Below are 27,928 nucleotides of genomic sequence, written 5' to 3' on the forward strand. Positions count from 1 at the left end.
AGTAAGTTATTATCTATTGATATTAAAATTTCTGATGAAGATAAGCGCATTAGTTTGTTGTGTTCTCTACCAGATTCATGGGATAGTTTGGTTACTGAAATAGGTAGCAATGCAACAACCTTGAGTTTGATGAAATAGTCTCATCCTTGCTGACGGAGGAGATGAGATGGAAAAATATGGAGAGCCAGAATGGTGATGCCTTGTCTGTACGAGGACGATCCCAGAACAGAAAAAAAATAATTCATCAAGTGGTAGATCTAAATCTAGAGGGAGATCTAAATCTTTAGGAAAACTTGTAAAGGCGGTGTGCTGGAAATGAAAAAAGAAAAGGCACTACAAAAGGGATTTGATGATTCTCCTTCTAGAGAGGCGAAAACCACCTCAGATGAAGGTGGGGATGTGTACTTGGATTCTTCAAGTACACAGTAGATCAAGAGGCATGGTTGATTGACTCAGATGCATCCTTTCACTTCACTCCCCATAGAGAGTGGTTCTGTGAGTATGAGAAATATGATGGTGGTGATGTCTTCTTGGCGGATGACAAGAAGGCTAGAATTATTAGCCGTGGAAAGGTGAAGTTGAAGTTGCAAGGTGGAAGGGTTAGAACACTTCTAGGTGTTCTGCATATTCCTGCGTTGGCTAGAAATATGATTTCCGCAAGCAAGCTGGATGATGTAGGGGTAAAAACAGTGTTTGAGAAGGATACCTGCAAGATGGTTCGGGGAGCATTGGTATTGAGGCGGGAAGTTTGGATTGGAACTCTATACAAGTTGTAAGGTAGCACTATTGTTGATGGGTGCAACAATTCTATGGTTCCTAAAAGTGGAGCAGAAAATCTAGTGGTGTCTGGAGAGAAGACCATGCTATGGCATCAAAGGCTTGGACATATTAGAGAGAAGGGCCTTCGAATACTACATGGTAAAGGTATGGTAGAAGGTATGAGTAATAGCTCTTTGGATTTTTGTTTCTATGAAAATTGTGTATATGGGAAGCAAAATCGGGTGAGTTTCCCCTCTGGTGGTGAGAGGGCGAAACATATATTAGAACTTGTGCACAGTGATGTGTTTGGACCTGTGAAGGTTCCATCACTGGGTAAGTTTGTATACTATGTATCATTTATAGATGACTTCTCAAGGAATACATGGATATATTTCCTTAAGAAGAAATCTAAAGTCTTTGATAGGTTTAAAGAAATTAAGGCTCTGGTGGAAAACCAAACAGAGAAGAAGATAAAGGTGTTGAGGAAAAATAATGGTGGACAGTTTTGCGGTAGGGAATTTTAAGAATTCCATAAGAGGTTTGGTATAGCACGACAAAAGACTACTCCATACACACCTGAGAAAAATGGAGTTGTAGAAAGAATGAACAAGACGATGATGGAAAGGATAAGAAGCATGCTTAGTGGTGCCAGGTTAGGACAGGAATTCTGGTCAGAGGCGATGGAGATAGCTGTTGGAAATAATACTGAGAGGGGGGTGAATCAGTATTATCTAATTCTTTTCACTTTATACAAGGATTTGCAGATCTGACTATCGAAACTTGCATATACCTTCCAGACTTATAATTTAATTTTTGTTCAGATGTTGATCATTAATCTATGTGTCAGAACCATATAACAGTAAGCAGGAACAGAAAAGTAGAACAGACAGTCACACAAAAGGAACACAAGATATAAGGTGGAAACTGAATGTGGGTGAAAACCACCTGCTGCAATATGTCTCTATCTTCTTTCAATTAGAAACTTCTTTTTACAATGATTCTGTACTGGTGCAGTCTTATACTAGCACGCAAGCTTCAACTTGCAGAAGGCTACAACCTTCTCTCGTTCTCCAGACTCTTCTGGAAGGGAGCTATAACCCCCTTAGCTCTTGTACTAGCTGAGGTACTAGTACGTAGGTGCTGACCTACAAAAGACTTCTCTTTTCTTCCAGGGACCACGTTTCATAAATTTTCAAACTGGATCCATGAATATCAATCAAACATCAAATAGATCTACAATCAACCAACTTCCTTGTGAAAATATTGAATCAATAACTTTTCAGAACACAGTACCAGTAACCAAACACCAATTCAGAACCCTGAACACTACAGTAATAGACAAAAGCAGCTAAAACATATTTCAAGGAAAAGTCTACAACTTCACCAATAGAAACCTGCGTACGTCCGCACCTTCTCTGTGGCCAACCTGCAGGTATTCGCACCTTCACTCTGTCGGTCATGCGAACTTCGTGCCTGTGCTATGTAAAACCTGCGGATATCCGTGCCTGCACTACGACGATCCTGTGGATCTCCACACCTGAACTATGTCGAACCTGCAGGTATCCGCGCCTGCGCTGTGTCAGACCTGCGGGTATAGATAATTTTTCAGACTTCAATTATACCCTAGACTATTAGATTTACAGATCCGTTCTTGCGCCAAAGAGATTTCACCCCATCAGTAGATTCGTCTTGTAATGTTCAGGTTTCTCCTTTGGTTTAGGTCCGGCTATAACTCACCAACCGATCAAAGAATTTCAGATCTTGCTTTTCTTAAGATATTCAACACATCAGTGCCCAAACCAAATGATCTCCTTTCCTTTTTATAGTCTAGGTCTCACTCAAACCATGGTCCAAAACCATAGAGATCCAATATTAGGGACCCAATACCTGGGTTCAATACTTTAGATGCAAAACCATAGACCAAAACCATAGGATAAAAAATGTCGGACTAAATACCATGGATCAACCATAAGATTTCCCACATGCACGCTTTTTCTCTGCATGAAAGTGCGTGTACTTTACATCCGTACTTTTTGTTCGGAGCACCTGCGTACATGTCCACAGCTTTTGTTCGGTGCACCTGCGTATGTCCGCGGCTTTATGAACAAGAACCTGTGGGTATATTATTTTCTACTATTTTGAGAGCCTGAACTTGTGATCTGCTATTTGAGTGAGTTTCCATCAAGGAAAACATTGATGTCATCGAGCCAAACCTATGCCAATCCTATGTCATAATGCCAACAATCTCCCCCTTTGGACTTGATGGCAACCCAAAGTCACTCAAAATCTGTTCTCCCCCTTTGACATCAAGGGCAAAGGGTTATGCACCACCTGAGTTCATGCTAAAATCTCTACTCTTCTTTGCTGTCCAAGCTCCCCCTGACATATAGGCAAGATCTACAAGAGGATATTCTATAAAATAAATTTGACATTATACACCATAATAGACCTTCCTATCACCAAAGACTCATACATACAATTCCCAACCAAGTGGGAATATACCATTGACTCATCCACCCAACCAAATGGGGATACATGATAAGCACATTACATTATCCATCCCAGGCGTAGTGGGGCAACCAACATAGGCCGTTACATGACCTTGACAAAAGAAATATAAGACATAGAGGTAAAACATTAGCAGCATCTGTCAATCATTATTCAGATCAACATCCATGTTCTTCTTCTCCTCCAAGATCTTCTATAATAATGCCAACAATGCATTATTAGAAGAATATATGCTCCCCCTGAACCTATGCCTGCTGGTCTCTAACAGATCCATAGCGGACTCTTCTTATCCTTGATTTTCCATATAAACCAGTGAATGTACGCGTATACCCCATATAAAACTCGCGTATAGCCAACAATCTCTGAAACAGATAAGATTCAACAACAATATGATGCATCAACTACCCCCAGCTTTTGTCTGAGGTATTCAAAAGTCTCCCTAGGCAGTGGTTTGGTTAGAATATCAGCAACTTGTTCCTTAGAGGGAACATACTCCAATTTGACCTTTTGTTCAAGCACTTGTTCCCTGAGAAAATGATACTTGATTGGTATGTGCTTAGTCTTTGAATGCATGACAGGATTCTTTGAAATACTGATTGCACTTGTATTATCACAGAATATGGAGATAGGTGGAGTACAAATGATTTGCATGTCTTGCAATGTTTGCATCATCCAAAGGAGTTTTGTGTAGCAAGATGTAGCAACTACATATTCCACTTCTGCTGTAGATAATGCAATAGAGCTTTGTTTCTTCCTAAACCAAGATACTAATCTAGGACACATGAAGAATGCACCACCACTAGTGCTTTTCCTATCATCCACGCTTCCTGCCTAATCTACATCTATGTATGCATGAAGTGTGAGATATGTACCTCTAGGATACCATAAGCCATAGTTTTGAGTTCCTTGAATATACTTGAAGATTCTCTTAATTTCCTGAAGATGAGTTTCCTTTGGATTTGCCTGAAACCTTCCAACTATTCCCACTGCATGCATAATGTCTGGTTAGGTACCTGTTAGATAGAACAGACTACCAATCATGGATCTATAGGTTGGTTGATGTACGCCTGCCGATTCATCATTTGCGCTGAGGATGCATCCTATCACCATAGGGGTACATACTGGTTTCGAATCCTCCATCCCATATTTCTTCAAGATCTGCTTGAGATACTTGGTTTGTGATAGAAAATTACCATCTTTGTTTTGTTGGACATGTAAACAAAGAAAATATGTGAGCTCTCCAAGCATGGACATTTCAAACTCCTTTTGCATCACCAAGGCAAAATTTTGACTCATGTCTTCTTCATTGCTGCCAAAGATGATATCATCAACATACACAACAAGTATTAGCATCTTTTCATTGTCAACCTCTATATTTATATATATATTGCTATTAGTTGATCCTTTTATAAAGCCTTGTTGATGGAGGTACTTATCCAACCAATAATACCACGCCCTAGGAGCCTATTTAAGGCCATAGAGATCCTTTTTGTGTCTGCATACAAGTTTTGGATCATTTCCAAGAATAAACCCATATGGTTGTTCAATATATACTTCTTCCTCCAACTCTCCATTCAGGAAAGCAGACTTCACGTCCATTTGAAATACTTTGAACTTCTGAAAGCTAAACAGAGCAAGGAAAATCCTTATAGCCTCAAGTCTGGCAACAGGTGCAAAGTTTCTTCAAAGTCTATGCCTTCTTGTTGTGCATACCCTTTACAAACAAGTCTTGCCTTGTTTCTAACCACATCCCCATTTTCATTCAGCTTATTTTTGAAGATCCATTTTGTCCTTATGACATTCTTAACTTTTGGTCTAGGAACCAACTCCCAAGTATTATTCTTTTCAATATTCTCGAGTTCTTCCACATGGCCTTGACCCGACATTCATCTTTGCAAGCCTCTCTTACATTCTGTGGTTCAGTGGATGAGAGAAATGCTAGATAACTTGAAGCTTCTGAAATGGTTCTCCTTGTTTGTACACCTGCCTCTTTCTGCCCCAAAATTTGAGATTCTGGATGATTCTTCTGAACGTATCTGGATGGAGTCTTTTCTTCTATCCTTATCTATTCTTCTAGAGCCTCATGAGTTTCTTCTTCGTTATGAATCTAATTTGATGTTGATGGATAGTCTTTGCCATCTTCGAAATCTTTAGATTTTACCTGCCTAGGAGTGTTTCCTTCTTCATCAACCACTACATCAATACTTTCAACAATCTTACCAAGTCTTTTATTGTAACATTTGTAAGCTTTGTTGTGGGGAGAGTAGCCAAGTAAAATGCCTTCATCTACTCTAGGTTCAAACTTGCCAAGATTTTCATCAGTCCTTTTAATGTAGCATTTGCTTCCAAAAATTTTGAAGTATTTTACGTGGGAGTCTTACCATACCAAAGTTCATGAGGAGTCTAAGTGCTATTTACCTGGACGTTTGTCTTGTTGAGAATAGTAACAACGGAAAATGTGGCTTCACCCCAGAAGCTTGCTGGAGTTCCAGACTCATCAAGGATAGCACGAACCATTTGTTGAACCATTCTGTTCATCCTTTCCACTACTCCATTTTGCTGAGGAGTCCTTGCAGCAGAGAATTCCCTTCTTATTCCATGTTCTTCACAAAAAATCAAAGACTTCAATCTAGGTAAATTCCCCTCCTCGATCAGATCTAAGGCATTTGATTCTGCGATCTGATTCATTTTCAACCAAAGCTTTGAATGACTTGAAATTTTCGAAGGCTTCATCTTTATACTTCATGAGTCATATCCAACACATCCTTGAAAAGTCATCAATGAAAAATATGAAATACTCTTCTCCTCGAGGTGACCTTTTCCTAGTTGGACCACACATATCGGTGTGGACAAGTTCAAGTGGCCTACTAGCTAATCCTTCCTTCTCAAGGAAATTAGTTCTGGTTTCCTTACCAACTTGACATGATTTGCATTTTGTATTGTCTGGAATTCTGATGTTAGGAAGATCCCGAACTGCTTGATATTTGCATGCTTTCCTTATCTGAGAGAAGCTAAGATGCCCTAGTCTTCTGTGCCATAGCCAGTGTTCATCATTCTTGCTTAAATAGCATTGTTTTTGTCCTCCCTTGAGAACGTATAAGTTATTTGGAGTTCTAATGCCTCTGATCACTATTTTTCCTGTATCGAGCTCATGAACAATACATTCATTTGATCAAAATATTACCTCAGTTCCCTGATCACACATCTGACTGACACTCAATAGATTATTCTTTAAGCCATCAACATACATAACATTTCCAGCCTTGACCTTTTCTTCTAAACGAATAGAGCCTCTACCTTTTATGAATGCAGGGGTGTCATTTCCAAATGAGACCTTCTTTTCCTCTTCTAAGGCACTATATGACTGAAGTCTTTCTTTATCACCTGTCATATGTTTCAAGCATCCACTGTTGATGTACCATTGATTTTCCTGTCCTTCCGCATATAAGGCTATCCCACATTTTTCCGGTTGCATTTCTTTCCTTTTCCATGTTTTGGAACTCAATGAAGTTTTCTCCTTCTGAATTTTTTGCCGAAACCTTCTTTTGCATTCAGAATCTTCATGACTGAGGTTGTTACAGATAGAACATTCTATTTCATTTTCAAGAGCAGAGAAGTTATTGTAGGTTCTTTTCATGATTCCAGTCATACTCCTTTGTTTTTGAGCTTCCCTAGTCATGATGGTCTTGTAGGCAACACATTGAGCAGCTTTATGACCAAAGTTATGACAAGAGAAACATTGGCCATTGAAGAAAGTCCCGCGATTATCAAATCTGCCAACCATATGATTGTAGTTTCCATCCATTCTTGAGCCAAATTGAGAATGAGTTACCTGTGGTTGGTTGAAGCTTCTGTTCATCCTTGAAGTAGATTGCCTTCGATTTACTTGATAATCTTTGATCATTCTTGAAGCAAATTGTCCCTGATTTACCTAGTGATCTTCATTGTGCTTTTGTTCCTGATTGTCAACTTGTTCACTTCTCCTTGCTACATCAAGATAACTTTTGGAGGTGGATGGCTTATGTGCTTGCTTCTGAGCTTGAGATGCTTCTTCAGAATATCCGAGACCTGTCTTGATTAGAGGAGAACGCCGCATTTTGATAATCTCATCTAGAGTTTCAGATCCTTTAGAAAATCTGAGATTAAGGGCTTTTTTTTTCTCAATTTCTTTTCTAAGTCCCACAATTTCACATTCTAACTCTTCATTGTGTTTATCTTTTTCAGCAAGTTGGAATGTTAGAGTATCTATAATCATATTCTTTTCTTCTAAAAAAACTTTAAGTTTAGATATTTCTTCATAAATCCCTTCTTCATTTGTAGCATCCAAGAAATCATCATCCTCAAAAGCCATCAAAAGTCTATCATCATTACCTTGTTCATCTTCATCACTATTTGGCAAACCATCATTGTCTTCATGCGTGTAATAGCTATTCTTATTTACATTCTGTTTTTTGTTCCATCTAATAGGTTCCTTACCTTTGTCTAGTTTATCTTTATGAGGACATTTTGTAGCATAATGACCAACTCTTCGACAAGCAAAGCATTTGAAAGGCAGCTTACCTCTGAATCTTCCAGTTCCCCATTGAAGGTTCTTGACAAAATTTGATTCTTCCTCTTCTTCTAACATATGTCCTGACTCATAGTAATCTCCTTTTCCTGAAGCCTTGAATGCAGCTTCTCTCCTATTTGATGGTCCTCCTTTTCTCATTTCGTAAGCAGTTAGAATTTCGTGCAGCTGTGACATGGTAAGGCTTTGTAGATTCTGCTTTTCTTCTATGGCAGAAACTTTTGAATCAAACTTAGAGGACAAAGATCTTAGAACCTTTTCAACCAAAACAACTTCTTTTATTTCTTCACCCAAGTTTTTCATACAATTTACGATCTCATCTATACGTAGGAAATAGCTAGCCACACTTTCATCATTATGCATTCTGAGACTTTCATATTGAATTCTAAGAGTTTGTATTTTTCCTCGTTTTACCTATTCATCTCCTTCGTAGCTTAGAACGATCTTGTCCCATATTTCTTTTGCACTTTTGAGCTGCATAACCTTGACGAATTCTGATTGAGATAGACTTCCTAATAGAGTATTGACATCTTTTGCATTTGTTTCATACTGCTTCTTACCAGCTACATCTGTAGGAGTTGCTGATGGAAATGTATCCTGTTTCCACAATATCCCAAACTTCTGTACCAAGAGATTAAAGATAAGCAATGATTCTTACCTTCCAATAGACGAAGTTGCTCCCATGAAAAATTGGTGGCCCAATAGATGCTTCTTTTTCGTAGTTGCTCATGATGATAGATCTTCCTTCAAGTGATCAAGCTTTTCCTGAAGGACTTGCTCTGAAACCAATTGTTGGAAATAATACTGAGAGGGGGGGTGAATCAGTATTATCTAATTCTTTTCAATTTATACAAGGATTTGCAGATCTGACTATTGAAACTTGCATATACATTCCAGACTTATAATTTAATTTATTCTTCAGATGTTGATCATTAATCTGTGTGTCAGAACCATATAATAGTAAGTAGGAATAGAAAAGTAGAACAGACAGTCACAAAAGGAACACGAGATATAAGGTGGAAACCCAATGTGGGTGAAAATCACCTACTGCAATATGTCTCTATCTTCTTTCAATTAGAAACTTCTTTTTACAATGATTCTGTACTGGTGCAGTCTTATACCAAGCATGCAGGCTTCAAGCTACATAAGGCTACAACCTTCTCTCATTCTCCAGACTCTTCTGGAAGGGAGCTACAACCCCCTTAGCTCTTGTACTAGCTGAGGTACTAGTACGTAGGTGCTGACCTACAAAAGACTTCTCTTCTCTTCCAGGGACCACGTTTCATAAATTTTCAAACTGGATCCATGAATTATTGAATTGAGGTTTCTGTGATCCATAATAGTTGTAAGTAGAGCTTCGGCGAAAATCACATGAGGAAAGACATTTGTCGACGCGTTTCGAACCAACCAGTGTGGTTCATCGATCCATGAATATCAATCAAACATAAAATAGATCTGCAATCAACCAACTTCCTTGTGCAAATACTGAATCAATGACTTTTCAGAACATAGTACCAGTAACCAGACACCAATTCAGAACCCTAAACACTACAGTAATAGGCAAAAGCAGCTAAAACATATTTCAAGCGAAAGTCCACCACTTCAACAATAGAAACTTGTGTACGTCCACACCTTCTCTGTGGCCAACCTGCGGGTATCCGCACCTTCACTCTGTTGGTCCTGCGGCCTTCGCGCCTGCGCTATGTAAAACCTGTGGATATCCACGCCTGCACTATGACAATCCTGCGAATCTCCGCACCTAAACTGTGTCGGACCTGTGGGTATCCACGCCTGCGTTGTGTCGGACCTACGGGTATAGATAATTTTTCAGACTTCAATTATACCCCAGACTATCAGATTTACAGATCTGATCTTGCGCCAAAGAGATTTCACCCCATCAGTAGATTCATCTTGTAATGTTCAGGTTTCTCCTTGGTTTAGGTCCAGCTATAACTCACCAACCGATCACAGAATTTCTATTCTTGCTCTTCTTAAGATATTCAACAAATCAGTACCCAAACCAAATGATCTCCTTTCCTTTTTATAGTCTAGGCCTCACTCAAACCATGGTCCAAAACCATAGAGATCCAATACTAGGGACCCAATACCTGGGTTCAATACTTTAGATGCAAAACAACTGACCAAAACCATAGGATCAAAAATGTCGGACTAAATACCATGGATCAACCATAAGATTTCCCACGTGTACACTTTTTCTATGCATGAAAGTGTGTGTACTTTACGTCCGCACTTTTTGTTCAGAGCACTTGCATACATGTCCGCAACTTTTGTTTGGCTCACCTGCGTATGTCCGCGGATTTATGAACAGGAACCTGCGGGTATCTTATTTTCTACTATTTTGAGAGGCTGAATTTGTGATCTGCTATTTGAGTGAGTTTCCATCAAGGACAACACTGATGTCATCGAGCCAAACTTATGCCAATCCTGTGTCATGATGCCAACAATAGCATGTTACTTGGTCAACAGATCACCTTCATCATCGTTTAATGATAAGACTCTACAAGAGGTATGGAATGGTAAGAATCCCTCTCTTTCACATCTGAGGGTATTTGGATGTGATGCATATGTACATGTTCCAAAGGTGAAAAGAACCAAGTTGGATAGTAAATCTGAAAAAGTGCATCTTTATTGGGTATAAGGATGATTTATAGGGTTATAAGCTTTGGAACCTAGTAACAAGGAAGGTTGTGTACAACCGAGATGTGGTGTTCAAAGAGGTGAAATATGTTATTAAACATGAATTCCAACCAAAGGAAGGTGAGAAGAAAGAGTTTGAGCTTAAGGAGGAAGAATTAGACTCTACAGTCGAGGAGGAATCAGAAGATGAAGAGCCACAAACTCCAAGTGTGAGAAGATCAGTTCAAGAAAGAAGGCAGCTGGAAAGGTATAGTTCATTTGCTTTCTATTCAAATTTTTCTTTATCTCTTACTGATGATGATACTAGAACTATGAAGGAAGCAGTAGATTCAGAGGATGGAAAACTCTGGAAAGAGGCCATGGTTGATGAAATGGCATCTTTGCACAAAAATGAGGCTTGGGATTTGGTGGAGTTACCAGCGGGAAGGAAACCCATTGGCAGCAAATGGGTGTTCAAGAAGAATACAAATGCAGAAGGAAAGGTGGAGAAATACAAATCTTGGTTGGTTGCAAAAGGTTATTCCTAGGTGCCCGGAATTGATTTTGGTGATATTTTTTCTCCTCTTGTGAAGGTAGCTTCTATTAGATTACTTTTATCTGTTATTGTTGCTTTTGATTTTGAGGTAGAACAGATGGATGTGAAGACAACATTTCTTCATGGGGATCTGCAAGAGGATATCTACATGAAGCAACTTGAAGGTTTTGCGGTGAAGGGTAAGAAAGAACTAGTATGCAAGTTAAAGAAGTCTCTGTATGGGTTAAAACAGTCACCAAGGATGTGGTACCAGAAAGTTGATACATTTATATGGGGACTTGGCTTCACCAGAAGAAAAGCAGATCGCTGTGTGTATTTTAAGTTTATTGTTGACCATGTTAGTTATCTAGTCTTGTATGTGGATGATATGTTGCTGGTTGGAAATAACAAAGAAATTATCCAGGATTTGAAGACCCAATTGTCCTCCAAATTCAACATGAAAGATCATGGTGTTGCAAACTATATTTTTGCCAGGGAAATTAAAAGAGATCGGGAAAAGAGGAATCTCTAGTCAAACTAGAGGAAGTATGGTGAGACAATACTGCAGAGGTTTAATATGCAGGATAGTAAATCAGTGAAGGTTCCTATTCCTGTAGGTGTAAAGTTATCTGCTGAATAGTGTCCCAAGACACAAGAGGATGAAGAGGACATGTCCTGTGTTTCATATGAAAGTGCAGTCGGTAGCCTGATGTATGCAATGGTCTGTACTAGACCAGACATTGCACATGCAGTGGGAGTATTGAGTAGGTTTATGTCAAGACTAGGGAGGAGCACTGGACAACAGTGAAGCATGTTTTCAGGTATTTGTGTGGCACTAGGGATTATGGTTTGTGCTACCAAGGAAGACCAGGATTGGACAAAGTGTTGGATATTCATAGATTTGTTGATGCATACTGGGCTGGAGATCTAGATTAGAGAAGATCTACAAGTGGGTATGTGTTTAACCTATTGTGAGGTGTAATTAGTTAGATGAGTAAGAAACAATCTGTAGTGGCACTATCAAGTATAGAGGCAGAACACATGGCAGCCACTCATGCAAGCAATGAAGTATTTTGGTTGCAGAGATTGTGTTCAAGTATGGGGTTAGTACAAGGAGCTATAAGGATAGACTGTGACAACTAAAGTGCAATTTTCTTGGCAAGGAAACCTACTTATCATTCAAAGACAAAGCACATTGATGTTCAATATCACTTTGTGAGGGATATGATAGAAGACAAAAGGTGTTGTTGGTAAAGGTGGACACTTTGAAGAATACTATAGATGCGTTGACAAAATCTGTGGGCTCTGAGAAGTTCTCTTGGTGTACAGAAATGATGGGCATTGCAGGGCTAGATAAATGACTAAGCTCTCCTGTGGCCCCCTGTGGAAAGAAAAGAACAAGTGGGAGAATGTTGGGTTGTGTTATATTCTTTCCATGACTAGCCAACATAGTTAACGGGGGGTTAGAGGGGGGGCAGAGCCCCCCCTTCGCTATGCTAATTGCATAACAAGGGGGTCACAGGGGGTTTGAGGGGGGTAGGTAGCCCCCCTCTACAGGGTCTGGGGAAGCACCCCAGGGAAATTTTTTTGGACCCTATATTAGGTTGGGCGAACCTACCTATGGTTTTGGATGTAATGGTTTTCAGTCCATGGTTTTGGATGTGATGGTTTTCGGTCCATGGTATTGGATGCTTCGGCATGTATAAATATGTATTGTAACATTGAAAGGAACATGATAAAAAATCAAGCTAGTAGTCCTAGTTTTGGGATCTAGGGGAAAATATCTGTGTATGTGTGTTTTATGTGTTATGCTCTCACATTGTTTATTTTCTGTGTTTTAGAATTTGTATGCAGGTAAGTTCTGTATGGGGTGAAAACCTACATGATGAGAAGGATATATATGTTACTAATTCTGGATTTGAAAAGCTAATGAGATCACGACTTGGTGATGAAAAATTGACACAGGTTTAGGGGGGAGCATCTTCTATGCATCCAGTCGATCATTTTTGGCATTATGGTTTCTTGAGCACTATTACAATATATATAAGTTGTTGTCATTGTGTCATTAATTATAAATGATGCCTATATATTTCTTAGGTTATACCTGGTGAAGCTATTGATGATGCATTATTAATTGATGTTGTAGTATAAATTAGTCTTCATGATGCACTTAATGAGAAGGATATGTATCATACTTACTGCTATGGATTATTCACCATTAGACATGTTGTTGATAAATACTATACATAATGGCTTGTGATGATATAGGTCTTCTTTTTCTTCACGTATGTTGCTGATGAGTCTCTTTTTTATGGAAATATTTCCATATTATATCATATGCTATTATTGATGGATGTCTTGAATGTATTTTAAACATTGTGTCATGGAAGGGGTATTTGATATCAAAAGCATGTATATCATTGATATATCCCTATTGTTCTAGGTGATTGATGTAACCTTGGGTTCATAGAATCATTGGTTGTATTAGTTATATGGGGAAAATCATATGTAATTATGAATATCTATGTAATTGCTTCATAAATCCTTGTACTTAATATGATCAGGGGGATCATAGTGAGTATGAGAGGTTATGCATTGATTAGAGTCGTATTTTAAAGTAGATATTCTTGGTTTATATCAACAAATCATACTTGTAATGTTGAGCATGATAAGGGCAGTACTTATCTTAGCATGGTTCTACCATTTTCCCTTGATGTCAAAGCAGGAGTGAAGACTTGGTGTTTTGGTGTTTTCCAAGAGGTTGATGACAAGTACAAAGGGGGAGATTGTTTGCATTATGGGTAATATGTTTTCCTTGATGTTAACCTAGATATAGTATGATGTCACCCTGAATGTCAAATGTGATTCTTGATGTCAACATGTGATTACTGATATTTGTCGAACTATTTCAAATGATATGAATGTTTTTATAGGTATGAAAAAGGTTAAGGATGAGGCTTGTCATCTTAGTCATAAGATGCATGAAAAACGTGACGTTTTAAAAGAAATATGTGTCCTCTGTAAAACAAAGTCACGTACATACAAAAGAATTATGAATAAGAGTCATGTATGTGACTCTATCCATGGAAAATAAAAAGCCATGAGATTTTCTAATGGTAATGTCCCATAGTTTTGTGACGACAAAGTTTATTTGATCTCATAAAAAATTACTGACAACAATTACGAAGGATTTTCTTGTGATATTAGAAAAGCAAATGACTATAAAAGGTGAAGGAGGTCAAGAATTTGTGTGTGCATTTAGTAAATTATTCATGTATCATATGATCCGGAATAGGTGTTCCCCACATAGAATCTTTCTCAACCATGAAACTAGGCATTCTCCAGGAAATAAAGCACCACCACTAGTGCTATTTCAATGATCTACATCACCTACTCAATTGACATCAGTATAAACAGTTAGTGAAAAATATTTACCTCTTGGCTACCAAAGTCCATAATCTATCATGGCTCTGAGATATCTGAGAATCCTTTTGGCTACTAGAAGATGGCTATGTCAGGGGGTTTCTTCAAATATTCCCACAATACTAACTGCCAACATAATGTTTGGTCTTGAGGCTATCAAATATGAGAGGTTTCAATAATAGATCTCTATAAATTATAGTCCACTTTTGGTGATTCATAAGTTTTGTTAATCTAGCAGCCTATGTCCATTGTTGCTCTCACCAAAGAAAACTCCTCTATGCCAAATTTCTTCAATACTTACTTGAGATACTTGCTTTGTCAGATAAAAATTCCTTTGGAATATTGTGTTATCTTCAATCCAAGGAAATAAGAAATCTCTCCAAGCATAGACATCTCAAATTCTTCCTTCATATTAGTTGCAAATTAGCATGTTAGTGAATCTGAATTACTGGAAAATATAATATCATCAACATAAACAACTAGCACTCACAATTTTTCATCATTAATTTTAACATACAAATTACTATCAGCTATGCCTCTTTGGAAACCACACTTGAGAAAGTAACTATCCAACTTGGAATACCAAGCTCGTGGGGTTTTCTTGAGACCATACAAGGCCTTCTTTAGATTTCAAACATAGTCATGCTTATCTGATAGCTAAAAAAAAATTGGATACTCTATATCAAATTCTTCCATAACTCTCCATTTAGAAAATCATATTTGACATCCATCTGATATATCTTTAATTTCTTGAAACAAGAAAATGAAAAGAACATTTTGATAGCCTCCAATCAAGCAGCATGAGAAAATGTTTCATCAAAGTCCAGACCTTTGATTTGTGATATCCTTTGCACATTAATATTTCCTTGTTTATTACCATTTGACCATGCTCATTCAACTCATTTTTGAAAACCCACTTCGTGCCTATGAAATTCTTGTTTGTTGGTCCTCGAACAAGATCCCATGCGTAATTTTTCTCGATTTGGTCTGATTCTTTGTGCATAGTGTTTTACCAATTTCGATCTTGATTGGCTTTCACAACATCCTTTGTCTTGATCAACGATAACATAGATATAAGCACTTAAGTAGGGGGATTTAGCAGCTTCCTTCTTGTATATACACCTATGTTTAAATCACCAGCAATTTGATCAACTAGGTGATGTTTTCTCAGATAAATTGAAGGATATTTGGCTTGAGGAATGGGGTCCTCTTCATTATCTTCATCTGAAGGTGACTCATCATTCTTCTCATCATCTTTTACTAGATCAATGGAGCTGTTATTTAATAGCTCATTGAATTGAAATTCAATATACTCATCGACTTTGACATCAATAAAATCAATAATCTTCTTTGTATTTTTGTTGTAGCATATATGGCCCTTGCTATTATGATAATATCCAAGAAAAATAATTTCATCAACCCTTGCATTAAACTTGCCAAGATTTTCATCTGTCTTATTGGTATAGCACTTGCTTCCACAAACTCTGAAATGCTTGATTGTTGTAAGTCTTCCATACAAAAGCTCATAGGGAGTCTTATCACTATTTGGTCTAAATTGAGCAGTTTGTTGAGTATCACTACTATTGTGTGAATAGATTCAACCCAAAATATCTATTGAACATTTCTTCCCCCCATCATGTCTCTGGCTAACTAATGAACATATTTATTGGCTCTTTCTACTACACCATTCTAATGTGGAGTCTTTGCTATAGTTAACTACCTTTTGATGCCATGTTGCTTGGAAAAGTCATCAAACTTTTGGAAGTAAATTTCCATCTATTTTTAGGCCTTATGCTCTAGGTTTTATAATATGTCTCACTCTCAGCCATCGATTTAAAGTCTTTACACTTATCAAACACATATAATTTGTCTCTCATAAATGAAACCCACATAATTCTACTAAAATCATTAATAATAAGCATCAAATACAATTTACCTATGGTTTTCTTCATTCTTGAGGTTCCACATAAGTCCATATGTACTAACTACAATGGCTTGGTTGATGATATGTCCCTGGACTTGAATGGTACTCGAGCTTTCTTACCCAACTAATAAGACTTGCAAGTAGTATTCTTAGGATTTGAAATATCTGGAAAATATTTGACAACATTATTCTTGCCCAATCTAACTCTCTGATCCAAATTCATATGTCCAAGTCTCTTATGCTACAACCAACTCTCATCTCTCTTCGACAAGAAACAAATCTTTTTTTCTCTTACAAGACATATGCATTGTTGTCTATTCTCACAACTTTAGCTACAACTTCTTTAGTGCCTACAAAAGAGATTTTAAAATTCTTAGCCTTGAAAATCAAATCATAGCCTTCATTACACATATGTGACACACTAAGAAAATTATGCTTCAACCCATCAACAAATAACACATTCTTGCCTTTACTTCTTCCTTTTGACTGTCTGGCAAATCCTTTACTAACAATCTTACCAAGTTCATTTTTACCAAAGGTCACATTAACTTTATCAACTGGTTTCCATGTGAAAAACTTACCTTTATCTCCTGACATGTATCTCAAGAAACTATTGTTAACATACCAATGGTTGCCTTCATTCTGAGCATACAAAACAATATTACATTGTTCTGAATTTTCCTTTTCTTTCTAGACTTTGGGTTCCTTGCTTATTTTCTCAATAACTAGACCAAGACTCTTCTTATTAAGTTTGCAATCGGTTTCTTTATGACCAAATTTTTTATGGTTATAACATTGAATCTATTTATTTAAAGGAGTGTATGGATTATTGTACCTAGGTCTACTCATCCTCTATCTAATTGGATGATAATTCATTCTTCTTGATCTGAGCTTCCTATATGATAAATTCACCCTACAATTTGCTACTTTGTGTCCATAATTTGTGCATGTAAGGTAATAGTCTATAAATATGTTTACATCCCTAAAGAAAATTGATTTCTAAACATTGTCTAGGTTGTTGTTTGTGTATTAATATTTTCTCCTTTAGTGTTAGTTTTATTTTTCTAGGTCAAATTCCTCCTCTTATTGTGTTGCTACCGGTTTGACTCTTGCTGACTACTAGGATTCAGGCTTCCTTTGTCATTTTTCTACTATGTTGACCTTTCTTTTGTTGTTGCGTTATCATCACTTTTGGCTCCATGATCAAAGGTAATTGGCCTCTTTCCCTTTAAGTCTATTGTTGAGCTAGATTCAACCTCAAATCCAAGACCAGTTATATTAGTGGAGTCTCTCTGGTCTCGAAAGATCATTTATATTTTCAGTCCCCTTTCTAAACTTTTCATTAAAAAATCAACTGATTCTTTTACTTTTCCAACTCTTTTCTCAGAAAAACAACTTCTCTTTCAAGCCTTTCACAAGCTTGATACTTCTCACTGAGTTTTTGGTTTAAAGTCTCTTATATCTTCTTACCTTCTTCAGTTTGTAGTAACATAGGTTCAACAAATTTAGCTTTGACCTTGATAAGTAACTATTTTTGGGTTTTATTTCTCTTTCTCATCCTTTCAATTTCTTCAAGTGCATTGACCAACTCTCCTAAATCTACCTTAGCCTCTTCTCCATTAGAATTGATGGCTTAAAGCTCTATATTGTGTATAACCATAATGAAGAATTTGTTTAGACTTTCATCATCTTTTTCCTCTTTAGATCATTGGTTTCATTCACTTTCAAGGGAACTAACTTCTTAGGTATAGAGACTTCTCTTCTTAGCCTTCTTTCTCTCCTTTTAAATTTTCTTGAATTTCTCTTTAGGATCATAATCCTTCTTCTTCTTTTCAAGACACTTGGAAACACAATGACCAACTTTGCCACAATTAAAGCACTTAAAATGTAGCTTACCTTTGTATTTGCCTCAATCTCTTTTGATATTCCTCATGAACTTGGCTTCTTTTACATCTAATTCACAAAACGTATCATCATGTTCTTCCTTGGACTTCTTATTTTCTTTGAAGGATGACCCCTTTGCTATTGGCTTTCCATTAGAAATTTACATCTCATAAGTAGTAAGCGTGCCAAGTAGTTGGTCTAAAGTGAGAGTCATCAATTATATCATATCCTTGATGGCTAATACCCTGGAATTAAAACTCTTAGGGAGATATCTCAACACCTTTCTGACTACCATAGTCTCTTATAATTTCTCATCATGACCTACTATAGTTTTCACAACTTCATCAACTCTTAGAAGGTACTTTGCAATATATTCATCATCATGCATATTTAAAGACTCAAATTTCATTCTAAAACCTTCAATTTTAGCTTAATTTACGTTGCTATCTCCTTCATAGAAACTAATCATCTTGTCCCAAATAGCCTTTATTGTTGAGAAGTCCATAACCTTAACAAATTATGCTTCAGGTAGGCCAGCAAGCAGTGCATTCATGGCCTTTGCATTACATGTGAATTATAGCTTATGGTATTTAGTAATCATTGCTAGATTCTTTTGATATTTGTCTTATATAGCATCCCATACATCAACTCCAAGTGATTAAATGTAGGTCCCCATACTCACTTTCAAAACACATAGTTTGTTCCATTGAACATGGGTTCCCTATTGGTAAATCCCTCTTCTTGGTTTTCCATGTTCCTTGATCTTCCTTATAATTATTAAACTCATCCTAAAGGAACCTGGTGTCTATGATACCAATTTTTGGAAACCAAGGCAATACTTAGAGAGGGAGTGACTCAATGTTGTAGGAATTTTAAAAAATTTCTCTCACTTCCAATGATACTAGGACAACAATAAGCTTTCCAATAATTAATTCATATGAGCATGGAAATAAATAACATATGTAACACAATGAAAGTAACCAAATTATTCAAATTACATCACAAGGAAAGCTAAAAAATGATGTAAGGTTATATCCTAAGGCTAGGTATTTCATTTCCTAGTCATGCCCCATTTTAAATTTCATTACCAAGAGTTTAGTTGGTTTAGCCCAGGAGTGCACATTTGTTTCGACTTGAACATTGGTTGATATGATGAATTGATTCATTGGAAGACTTGGATTTTAGTGAGTAAGATTTCATTTAGGATAATGATTATGATTTGTTGTAAAAAATATTTTTATCTTTAGGATGGAATGGTCATTCCTGCACTTCCAATTAATTACAGGTCCTGGTGTGCATTTATTTGAAGGCACACAATCTCTACCTTTTACCCTATACAATCAATCCAATTTGGAGCATTCATGAATTTTTTTTTTAATGAGGATGAGTTATTGTCGAACAAAACATAATGAGGATGTACTTCATTCTATGTGATAATGCATGCTCCCCATACATTTCAATGTTCTATTAGGACATGTATAAATAGGAAGATAATTCTAATTTGTAAGTCGTAACACATTGGTGACAAGAGGAAGGAGTTCACTATCTTTTACCTTTTGCTTTTACTTGTTTGGAATTCTATTGTTGTCGAGTAAGAGTAGAATTGTTGTGGAATTGATGCTCACGATGATGAAATTTTTTGTTGTTGGCTACATGGGACCTGACCCAGGTTCAATAGTGAATTTAGCCAAGAAAATCTTGGTACTACTATCCCTTTCGGCAATAGTCTGTGGAGCGCAGACTAAGGTCTCACCCGAAGTTGTATGGGAGGGTGATGGAACTAGGTTTCCGCACCCTAGGGATGTTTGATATGGGAGATCGATATGCAATTCAACCTTCACGCTTACTATATTATGCACACCGGCAAGCTTCTAGCGTCTGTGGGACTGCCTTCATGCAGCTCCAACCACAATGCGACCAGTGTTAATTACCCAAGTATTCCTTAATTAGGTTTTGTTAATTAATTACTTAGAAAATTTCCATTCATAAGCATACATACAAGTGCACATAGATAAATAAATAGTTGCCATTAACACATAACATTCAAATACAAATCTATGGACCATATGCACAATATGCCAAACCAACTTATCTTTATCAATTCAGTATAGACTCGACTCCACCCTGCGCGCTCAGCTACAGGGGCCTGCGCACTCAGCTACAGGATCTACTAGGCCTCTACACACTCAGTTGTAGGATCTAATAGGCCTCTACGCACTCAGCTGCAGAGCCTTTATCTACTACTACGACCTAATACCTTTAGATACACTTATATCCTCTAATCATGCCTTCACATCTATCAACTTGCCAAAGCTACTAAGACTGACTTTTACACCTAGAGCCTTGCTCTATTTATACAATCCCATGGTCTGCGGACCATGTGTAGGCCGACACACTTTACATTAAATTACATTATTTTAGGGTAGACAACCCTAGACTCTCGTGCTCTACGCCCGCATTTCGTGGGGTCTTTACATTATATTGACCAAAACGCGGGCTTTAAGCCCCAAAAACTTGTTATGGGGGGGTCCGCTGCCCAACAGGTCCCCAACACAATCATCGTGACTCATCTAGAGTCACTCGGTTGGTGCAACAATCTTTGCGTGAAGTCCATCCAGGAGGCCGCACGCAGCTTGGGTATCCACAACACACTATTCGACTTTCTATTGTATATGTTGCATACATATCTCTGAACCTTCGTGAGAAGGGTCACCTTCTTATCAAACTGCAAAAAGTGCCAGCATCTATGCCAGCTTCCCATCAATGGTAGCTGTAATTGTGAACACTTCATCGATCCATAGTTGGATGCATTCCTTGAGTAGGGCTTCGTTTTGGCATGCGACATCTAATTGGTCCTTCAGTGCCCTTGCTTGCTGTAGTCTGGAGAGTTGTTGAGTAAGGGAAACTGTCTGCACGGTACCTCGAACACTATCGTACTCCCACTATAGCTCGTACACCTTGGCCTCTAGGCACTACAAATTCGGGTCTTCTTGCAGGTGCATAAGCATGGTGAGTGCTTGCTCCAACAGCTTAGTGTAATCCTGTGTTGCCTGGCCAATGTGCTCCAACCCCATTTGGATAGCATGGGCGCACTTCTCTTTGACTTCTAGGGGTATGGAAGGCTGTGCCTTTAATCGCAGCTCGACAATCTGTAGGTTTAGCTCCGACTGAACCTTTGTCATTTCCTCCCAGGCCTCACGGACTCTGGCCGCCAACCTATAGACCCGCTCTATTGTTGGGAGCTCTACCGACACAGCCAACTTTGGAATGCTCTTGCATGTATCCTCTACATCTTGTTCCAGTCTATGAGCCTGCACAACCCACTCATCCCGTTGGATGTTGAGCTGGTCCATGTGGATTTTCTGCTCATGCACAACCTAGATCGCTCGGCCTTCCCAGGCGCGGAGCTCTGCAATGACCCCATCCTATAGCTGGTACATAATTTCACGTGGCAGGGTGGCCAAGTTCAAGCCAACGCCTTTCATGCTGCTCATCACAGCCCGGTCATCCTCGCTTGCTGCTACTAGTGTGCCTTCGAGCAAGATGAAGGTGTTACGCATATGGGCGAGTAACATCTGTTCGGCCTCAGTGGTTCCTGCTGTGACATACTGGGCCATTATGCTTGTTTGGGGTCGCTATACTTGTAGACCTTGGAGCTATGCATTGAGTGCCCCCAAAACAGTGTTCTCCTCCATCCACAATCCCTGGAGTGCATCCTGTGTGACCTCACGAATCATTTTGTTGATATCCAATAAATCACTTTCTATGATCATGATCGGGTCGACGGACATCTTTGTGGCTTTTCCCTTCTTCTAGGGAGTTGTTTTCTCAAGGTCGTGCGGCCGCTTGAGTTGGGTCAATGTGGAATCGAGGTCCATGCATTCCTTTATGTTGTCCCCTTCCTCGATCTGCTACCCCATGCACATCTCCTGGCCCTCCTCGGGCTCTCTGGTTGGCATGGTTATGGTCTCTACCATCTGCGCTACTACTACTACATCAACCGCCTTTTGTTGCATGGCTGCTTCTTGCTCCTAGCGCCTCCTCTCAGCCAGCTTCATGATGCACAACTTGGTGTCCTTCTTTTTTTACTGAGTTGCGACCTTCTCCATTCCTGCCAAGTCTAGGGCACACTACTTCGAAGGCCATGACTCCATTACCGCAAAGATTGCATCATCAGTTGCGATGAACAAAAGCTTCACCCATTTTCATGCAGGATCCTTGTGTGCCCAAATATACAAGTTATGCATATCTCCCTTGAATTCTGCTGTGCTTTGCAAGCTGTTACGAACTGTAGGGAATAAGCACGGCTTGCGGTTGATCAATGTTCGTATGCTTGCTTCCACAAATACCCATAACACCTTTATCTCATGAATCCTCGTCACGTCTTTCATAGCCCAGAGCGAGGTGTACCTCGCGGCTTCGGGTAGGTCACCCTTAATGGTGGGAAACTGGCTGTCCTCCAGTAGCTCCCCTATAACAAACAAGATGGATAAGAGCAACCACACATAGTGGAAGGTCTTACCCTGCTCATGGGCCTCCCTACAGTTCATCAAAAACTCGTCGTAGAGGAACTGTGCCCAGTTGAACTGGACCCCCTCTACGCATTTCTCTACTAACACAATCACAAATGTTGGCACTTCGCCGGCGTGACATTTCCTCATTGGCTTGTCGGCCAGCAGCTAGGTGGCTATGCACACCCCTTGGTCCCTGATGCTTGCTATTATGTGCCCTTGCTTTCTCTTTTCTAGCTTATACTTAGGCTTCATAGTCTCTATGAGGGCCAAGTTGCTTCTTTTTCCTGCTATGGCCACAGGGTCATTTCCTTTGGCTGGCAGTCGAGAAATTCAGTGAATTAGATCAGCCATGATGGGAATCAGATCCTCCAACCAGAGATACCCATCATGCACTAGGCATAGCAGATGCAGATGATGAAAATGGTGATGGACACGTGGTGGTAGTGGAGTATCCATCGTATATGGAGTAAACCAGTCCTCTCCACACCGTGCAACCATTTTTGCTTTAGTAACCTCTCTGCAGCCAACTGTGGGAACTTTCGCTATCCGAGAGGTCCCAATCTTCGAACTTCATAGTAGGTACTCGTCCCAATAGTAGAACTTCAAACCTTATATCATCTGCGAGGAGTGGGGTTTGGAGTGCACTCTTCGTGGCCTCCAGGTCCTTCAGTATCTTGGCTTTCCCCTTCCACGAGGGGATGTAAGGAGGTAACTTTATTGCAGAAGGCATTTGGGAAACATTCTCTGCCTCATTTTCCTACACCTCAATTTGGGTGATCGTAGCTTGCAAGTCTTCCTCCTCCACCTCTGTTTCAATGGTGATGGATTTTCCCTTTTTTGCCATTGACAATTTTCTAAATCATGGGTTTCGTGGTGATACACAGACTGGCCCCATCGTTTGCTTGTCTTTCTGTGGCCGCGACATGCATGGTGATTTTGGAACTTCTGGTGTAGCTGCCGCCTCTCCAGGCTCCTCATGGGCCATACAAGGTTCCGCGGTAACTTCGGCAAATCGCACTCTTGTTCTCACGGCTGTCATCGTGTCTACACTTGAGGGTAGTAAGAGTACATAGCGCTCAATGCTCTGTACTTGCTCAATTCTCAAACAACCAAGTGTTGTCTTCTGGCTAGCCCTCGTGGTTTTATAGCATCTTTTGAATTTGAATTTGACCCTTCCCCCCACTTCTAAGTTATTAATGCCTTCTTAGCGGCAGATCGTCCCAAATCTAACTCTTAATTCATGTCTTAATTGCCTGCCACCTACTCCTTTTTTCCTTAAATTGGACCTCTTGTCATGAACAGTGACACCAATGGTTACTTCCTCGGTTACCCGCACAACAGTGTAGTCCCCTATGCATGGTTGTGACCCCTGTGACATACTGATTCTCCACGTAACCTCCTTATTGCGCAACTCCCCTACAGACTTGTTTAGAGTCCCGCGCTCTCTTTCAACTGCTTGGAGCACTAAGAATGTGCTTTCTATCACTAGTCAGGTGGTCGCACTACTTGTGCGAGGCTTCCCTGCACCTTCCAGCCTAGTCCGCGAGCACCCCCAAATTACCCTCATGTTAGTCAGTGCTTCACATTCTTCCTTATATGGTGTGCTCCCCTGGTTACTTTGTCTAGTGAGGTGTGTCGTATCCATGGTAGCAGAGCCTCAAATTCTTCTAATGCAGTAGTATGGCTACCTACCTCTTGTTCTATCGTGCTTAGTTTCTCGTCGTAGACTGCATGTATGATTTTGTTTTCCATTTTGGTGATTTCTTCATCCAAGATCCTACTTTCTTCCTCGGCCCTACTCCATCTTCTTTGAGTTCGCGAAGTTTCAAGTGCCCTTGTCAAATGGCTTCCTGAATCAACATATGTTTTCCCTCGCGCGGCTACATAATTCTTTCGTCTTGGTCCTCGCGTGTTGTTGTAATTATCTGAGGATTCCTTCCTCCCAAAACTATGGTCTCAATGCTGTCTATCCTCTTCGAGATCATCTCCACGCTTAGATTCTTGTACAAGGCCCTAGAGGCCCACCAAATGGCTGGTACGCACAGGTCCCAATCAGTTCACCTAACCCAGTGAACCTTGTTCAGGATCCCGCATACCTTCTTGAATTCATCTATGTGTAATTTTTGTGGTGTGCATCACTTTTCCTGCTGCTATGGCTGGTTCCAATTGTTGATCCTTAGTATGGAGTGTGTGGGTTTGGGCTACACAGCCCACATCTACACCCATCGACACAGGTGAGCGTGCATGCTTCTCTGTCATGGTTTCTCGATTCTCGTTTGACGTTGGGGCTTCCAACCCATAAGCACATCTGCATTCTATATTCATGCCAATTTCCCATGGTCTCCTGATGTGTACTCCACCATCATGCGGGTGTTGTGCACAATTCCCCTTCCAGTGCAGCATACCGTTGCTATTTTGGTACTACGCTTTCAAATTTGTCTAGGAATTCATCCACTGCTATCACTCCATCATATGTCGACAGTTCCCTTGCCTCTGTCATCACGTAATGCAGTGATCTAATCATCATGTTGTAATTTAGCGTCGTCACCTTGTGCAACTAGTTCTTCCAACACTCTACTTCCTCATTTGAATCTGAAGTGTAGGAGTTGTCGCACTCCCATAAGATTCTTCCATCCATAGTTGGATTCACCTGATCCTAGTGTTGTGCAGTTATCTAGTAAATGCAATCCAGCTCATCATCGTGCACTGGTTCAGTGTAGCATGCTCCTTCGGCCGGGTCTAGCGGGATTACTACGCGTAGTGAATTTTTCTCGAATATGATCTTCCTCTTCTTTAGGTTGATGATTCCATTCAGATTAGTGGCCCAATCTATTCCTAACAACGTGGGATAGGGTGTTAAGTTATGGTATGTTCTATGCTTATAACAGTTTACTTCTTTTTCTTATTATATTCCACCGATTAGCAATCACATGTACATAAAGTAAAGTGCAGATAGAACATTAAACGATCGACAGAAAACAAGCCAAGACAAGAGACACAAGATGTGGCGGCTAGCCAGGGAAAAACCCCACAATGTGTGGGGAAACCCTTTGATCAAATCTTCTTTTATCTTCAATAATTCAGCAGAGAGAAATAGTACAATAAATCTAATTCATATCAGCAGTAGCAATTCCTAGATCAGTAGCATCAGCATTAGCGGCTTCATTATCAAACTAGGGCAGACCATATCTCACAAACCGACAGTCGGATTGACTTCATTCCACCACCAAAAGTTTCGGCCTCTAGAGGAGGTTCAGATGAACCTACAGCGCAGTTCAGATGAGGAGATCTTCTAGGCCACGCAAGTCAATCTTTACTTCTGCAGTTGCAGCTTCAGTTTCAGCAGTTTTCGGCTTCAAACTAGGGCAGTCGATATCTTGCAAACCGTTCATCGGATTGACTTCATTCCACCACCAAAAGTTGTGGCTTTCAAAGGAGGTTCATATGAACCTACATCGCAGTTCAGATGAAGAGATCTTCTAGGCCACACAAGTCAATCTTTACTTCTGCAGTCGCAGCTTCAATTTCAGCAGTTTCCGGCTTCAAACTAGGGCAATCGATATCTTGCAAACCGTTCGTCGGATTGACTTCATTCCACCACCAAAATTTGCGGCTTTCAAAGGAGGTTCATATGAACCTACATCGCAGTTCAGATGAAGAGATCTTCTAGGCCACACAAGTCAATCGTTACTTCTGCAGTCGCAGTTTCAATTTCAGCAGTTTCCGGCTTCAAACTAGGGTAGTTGATATCTTGCAAACCGTTCGTCGGATTGACTTCATTCCACCACCAAAAGTTGTGGCTTTCAAAGGAGGTTCAAATGAACCTACAGCGCAGTTCCAAATAGGAGATCTTCTAGGCCACGCAAGTCAATCTTTACTTCTGCAGTTGCAGCTTCAAATTCAACAGTTTCCGGCTTCACATGTGTGAGAGAGAGAGACCCATTTCAGCGCAGTAGAGAAGAGATTCATATCTGCGCAATAGAGAGAGAGAGAGATGTGATGAGATGAGTGAGTCCAAATGAGGAAAAGTCCTCTTATATTTATACACAATGTTGGTGGGTGAATAGATGCGACTGTTGGGCTTCTGAGCCTACATGAGTTGTAGGTCGGCTTGATAATAATTCCATAATCAAAATAAATTCATATCTCCATGAATACTTATCGAAATTGGATGATATTTATATCAATCCTACACCTCTCGATGAGTGGAATCTAATAAAAATATTTTTAGCCATGAATAAGATGACCCACATGATGTTTTGCCCTGGTTGCCAATTTTAACACTCCCTCTCAACCATGGAGAACTTCATCTGCAATCTGTCTATCGGTCATTACTATTCATCCATCAAATGCACTGCCTTGTACAACCTGACCCTTGCCTTGCTTTACTCTATTTTGCCTATTCTGCTTTGTCTTGTTCTGCCCTGCACTGATCTGTACTTTTTTGTTCTGTTCTGCTCTGCTCTTGCATTGTTCTGTTCTACTCTGCTTTTGTCCGAATTATGAAGAAGAAGAAATGATCGAGGATGTATCATACTGACTCAAAGTCAGTCTCAGAGTATGTACCACTGGTCCCGAACCAGTCTCAACCAACCCAAAGTCAGTGTCATATTGAGTACAACTCCAATGGTCCCAGACCAATATCATCCTTCACTGACTCAAAGTCAGTCTCAGAGTATGTACCACTGATCCCAAACCAGTCTCAACTGACCCGAAGTCAGCGTCATAGTATGGTACAACTCCTACCACTGGTCCCAGACCAGTATCATTGATCCCAGATCAATGGAGGTCATCCTAGCGTAGGGAGTACGGTAGTTACAAAAATGTGTCCATCGGTACTACTATGGTCCCTAACTTCATTTCCCTGCTCATTAATCAGATGAGAGGTACTTCCCATGAGCCCCCGACTGCATGGGTAAGATGCCTCGATAGGAGAACTAATCAATCCTGTCCTCACAGGAGAACACATCAATCCTACTACAATTGCCATGGAGAACACATCAATCTAGGCCTCACAGGAGAACACATCAATCCTGCTACAATTGCCATGGAGAACACATCAATCCAGGCTGCCATGGAGAACACATCAATCCAAGCCTCACAGGAGAACTAATCATCCTGCTACACAGGAGAGCGAATCATCCTGTTCCACAAGAGAGCAAATCATCTTGTCCCAC

Source organism: Pinus tabuliformis, chromosome X (genome assembly GCF_031772625.1).
Source record: "Pinus tabuliformis cultivar Carrire ecotype Pingquan chromosome X, CPIR1, whole genome shotgun sequence".
Classification (NCBI taxonomy): Eukaryota; Viridiplantae; Streptophyta; class Pinopsida; order Pinales; family Pinaceae; genus Pinus; species Pinus tabuliformis.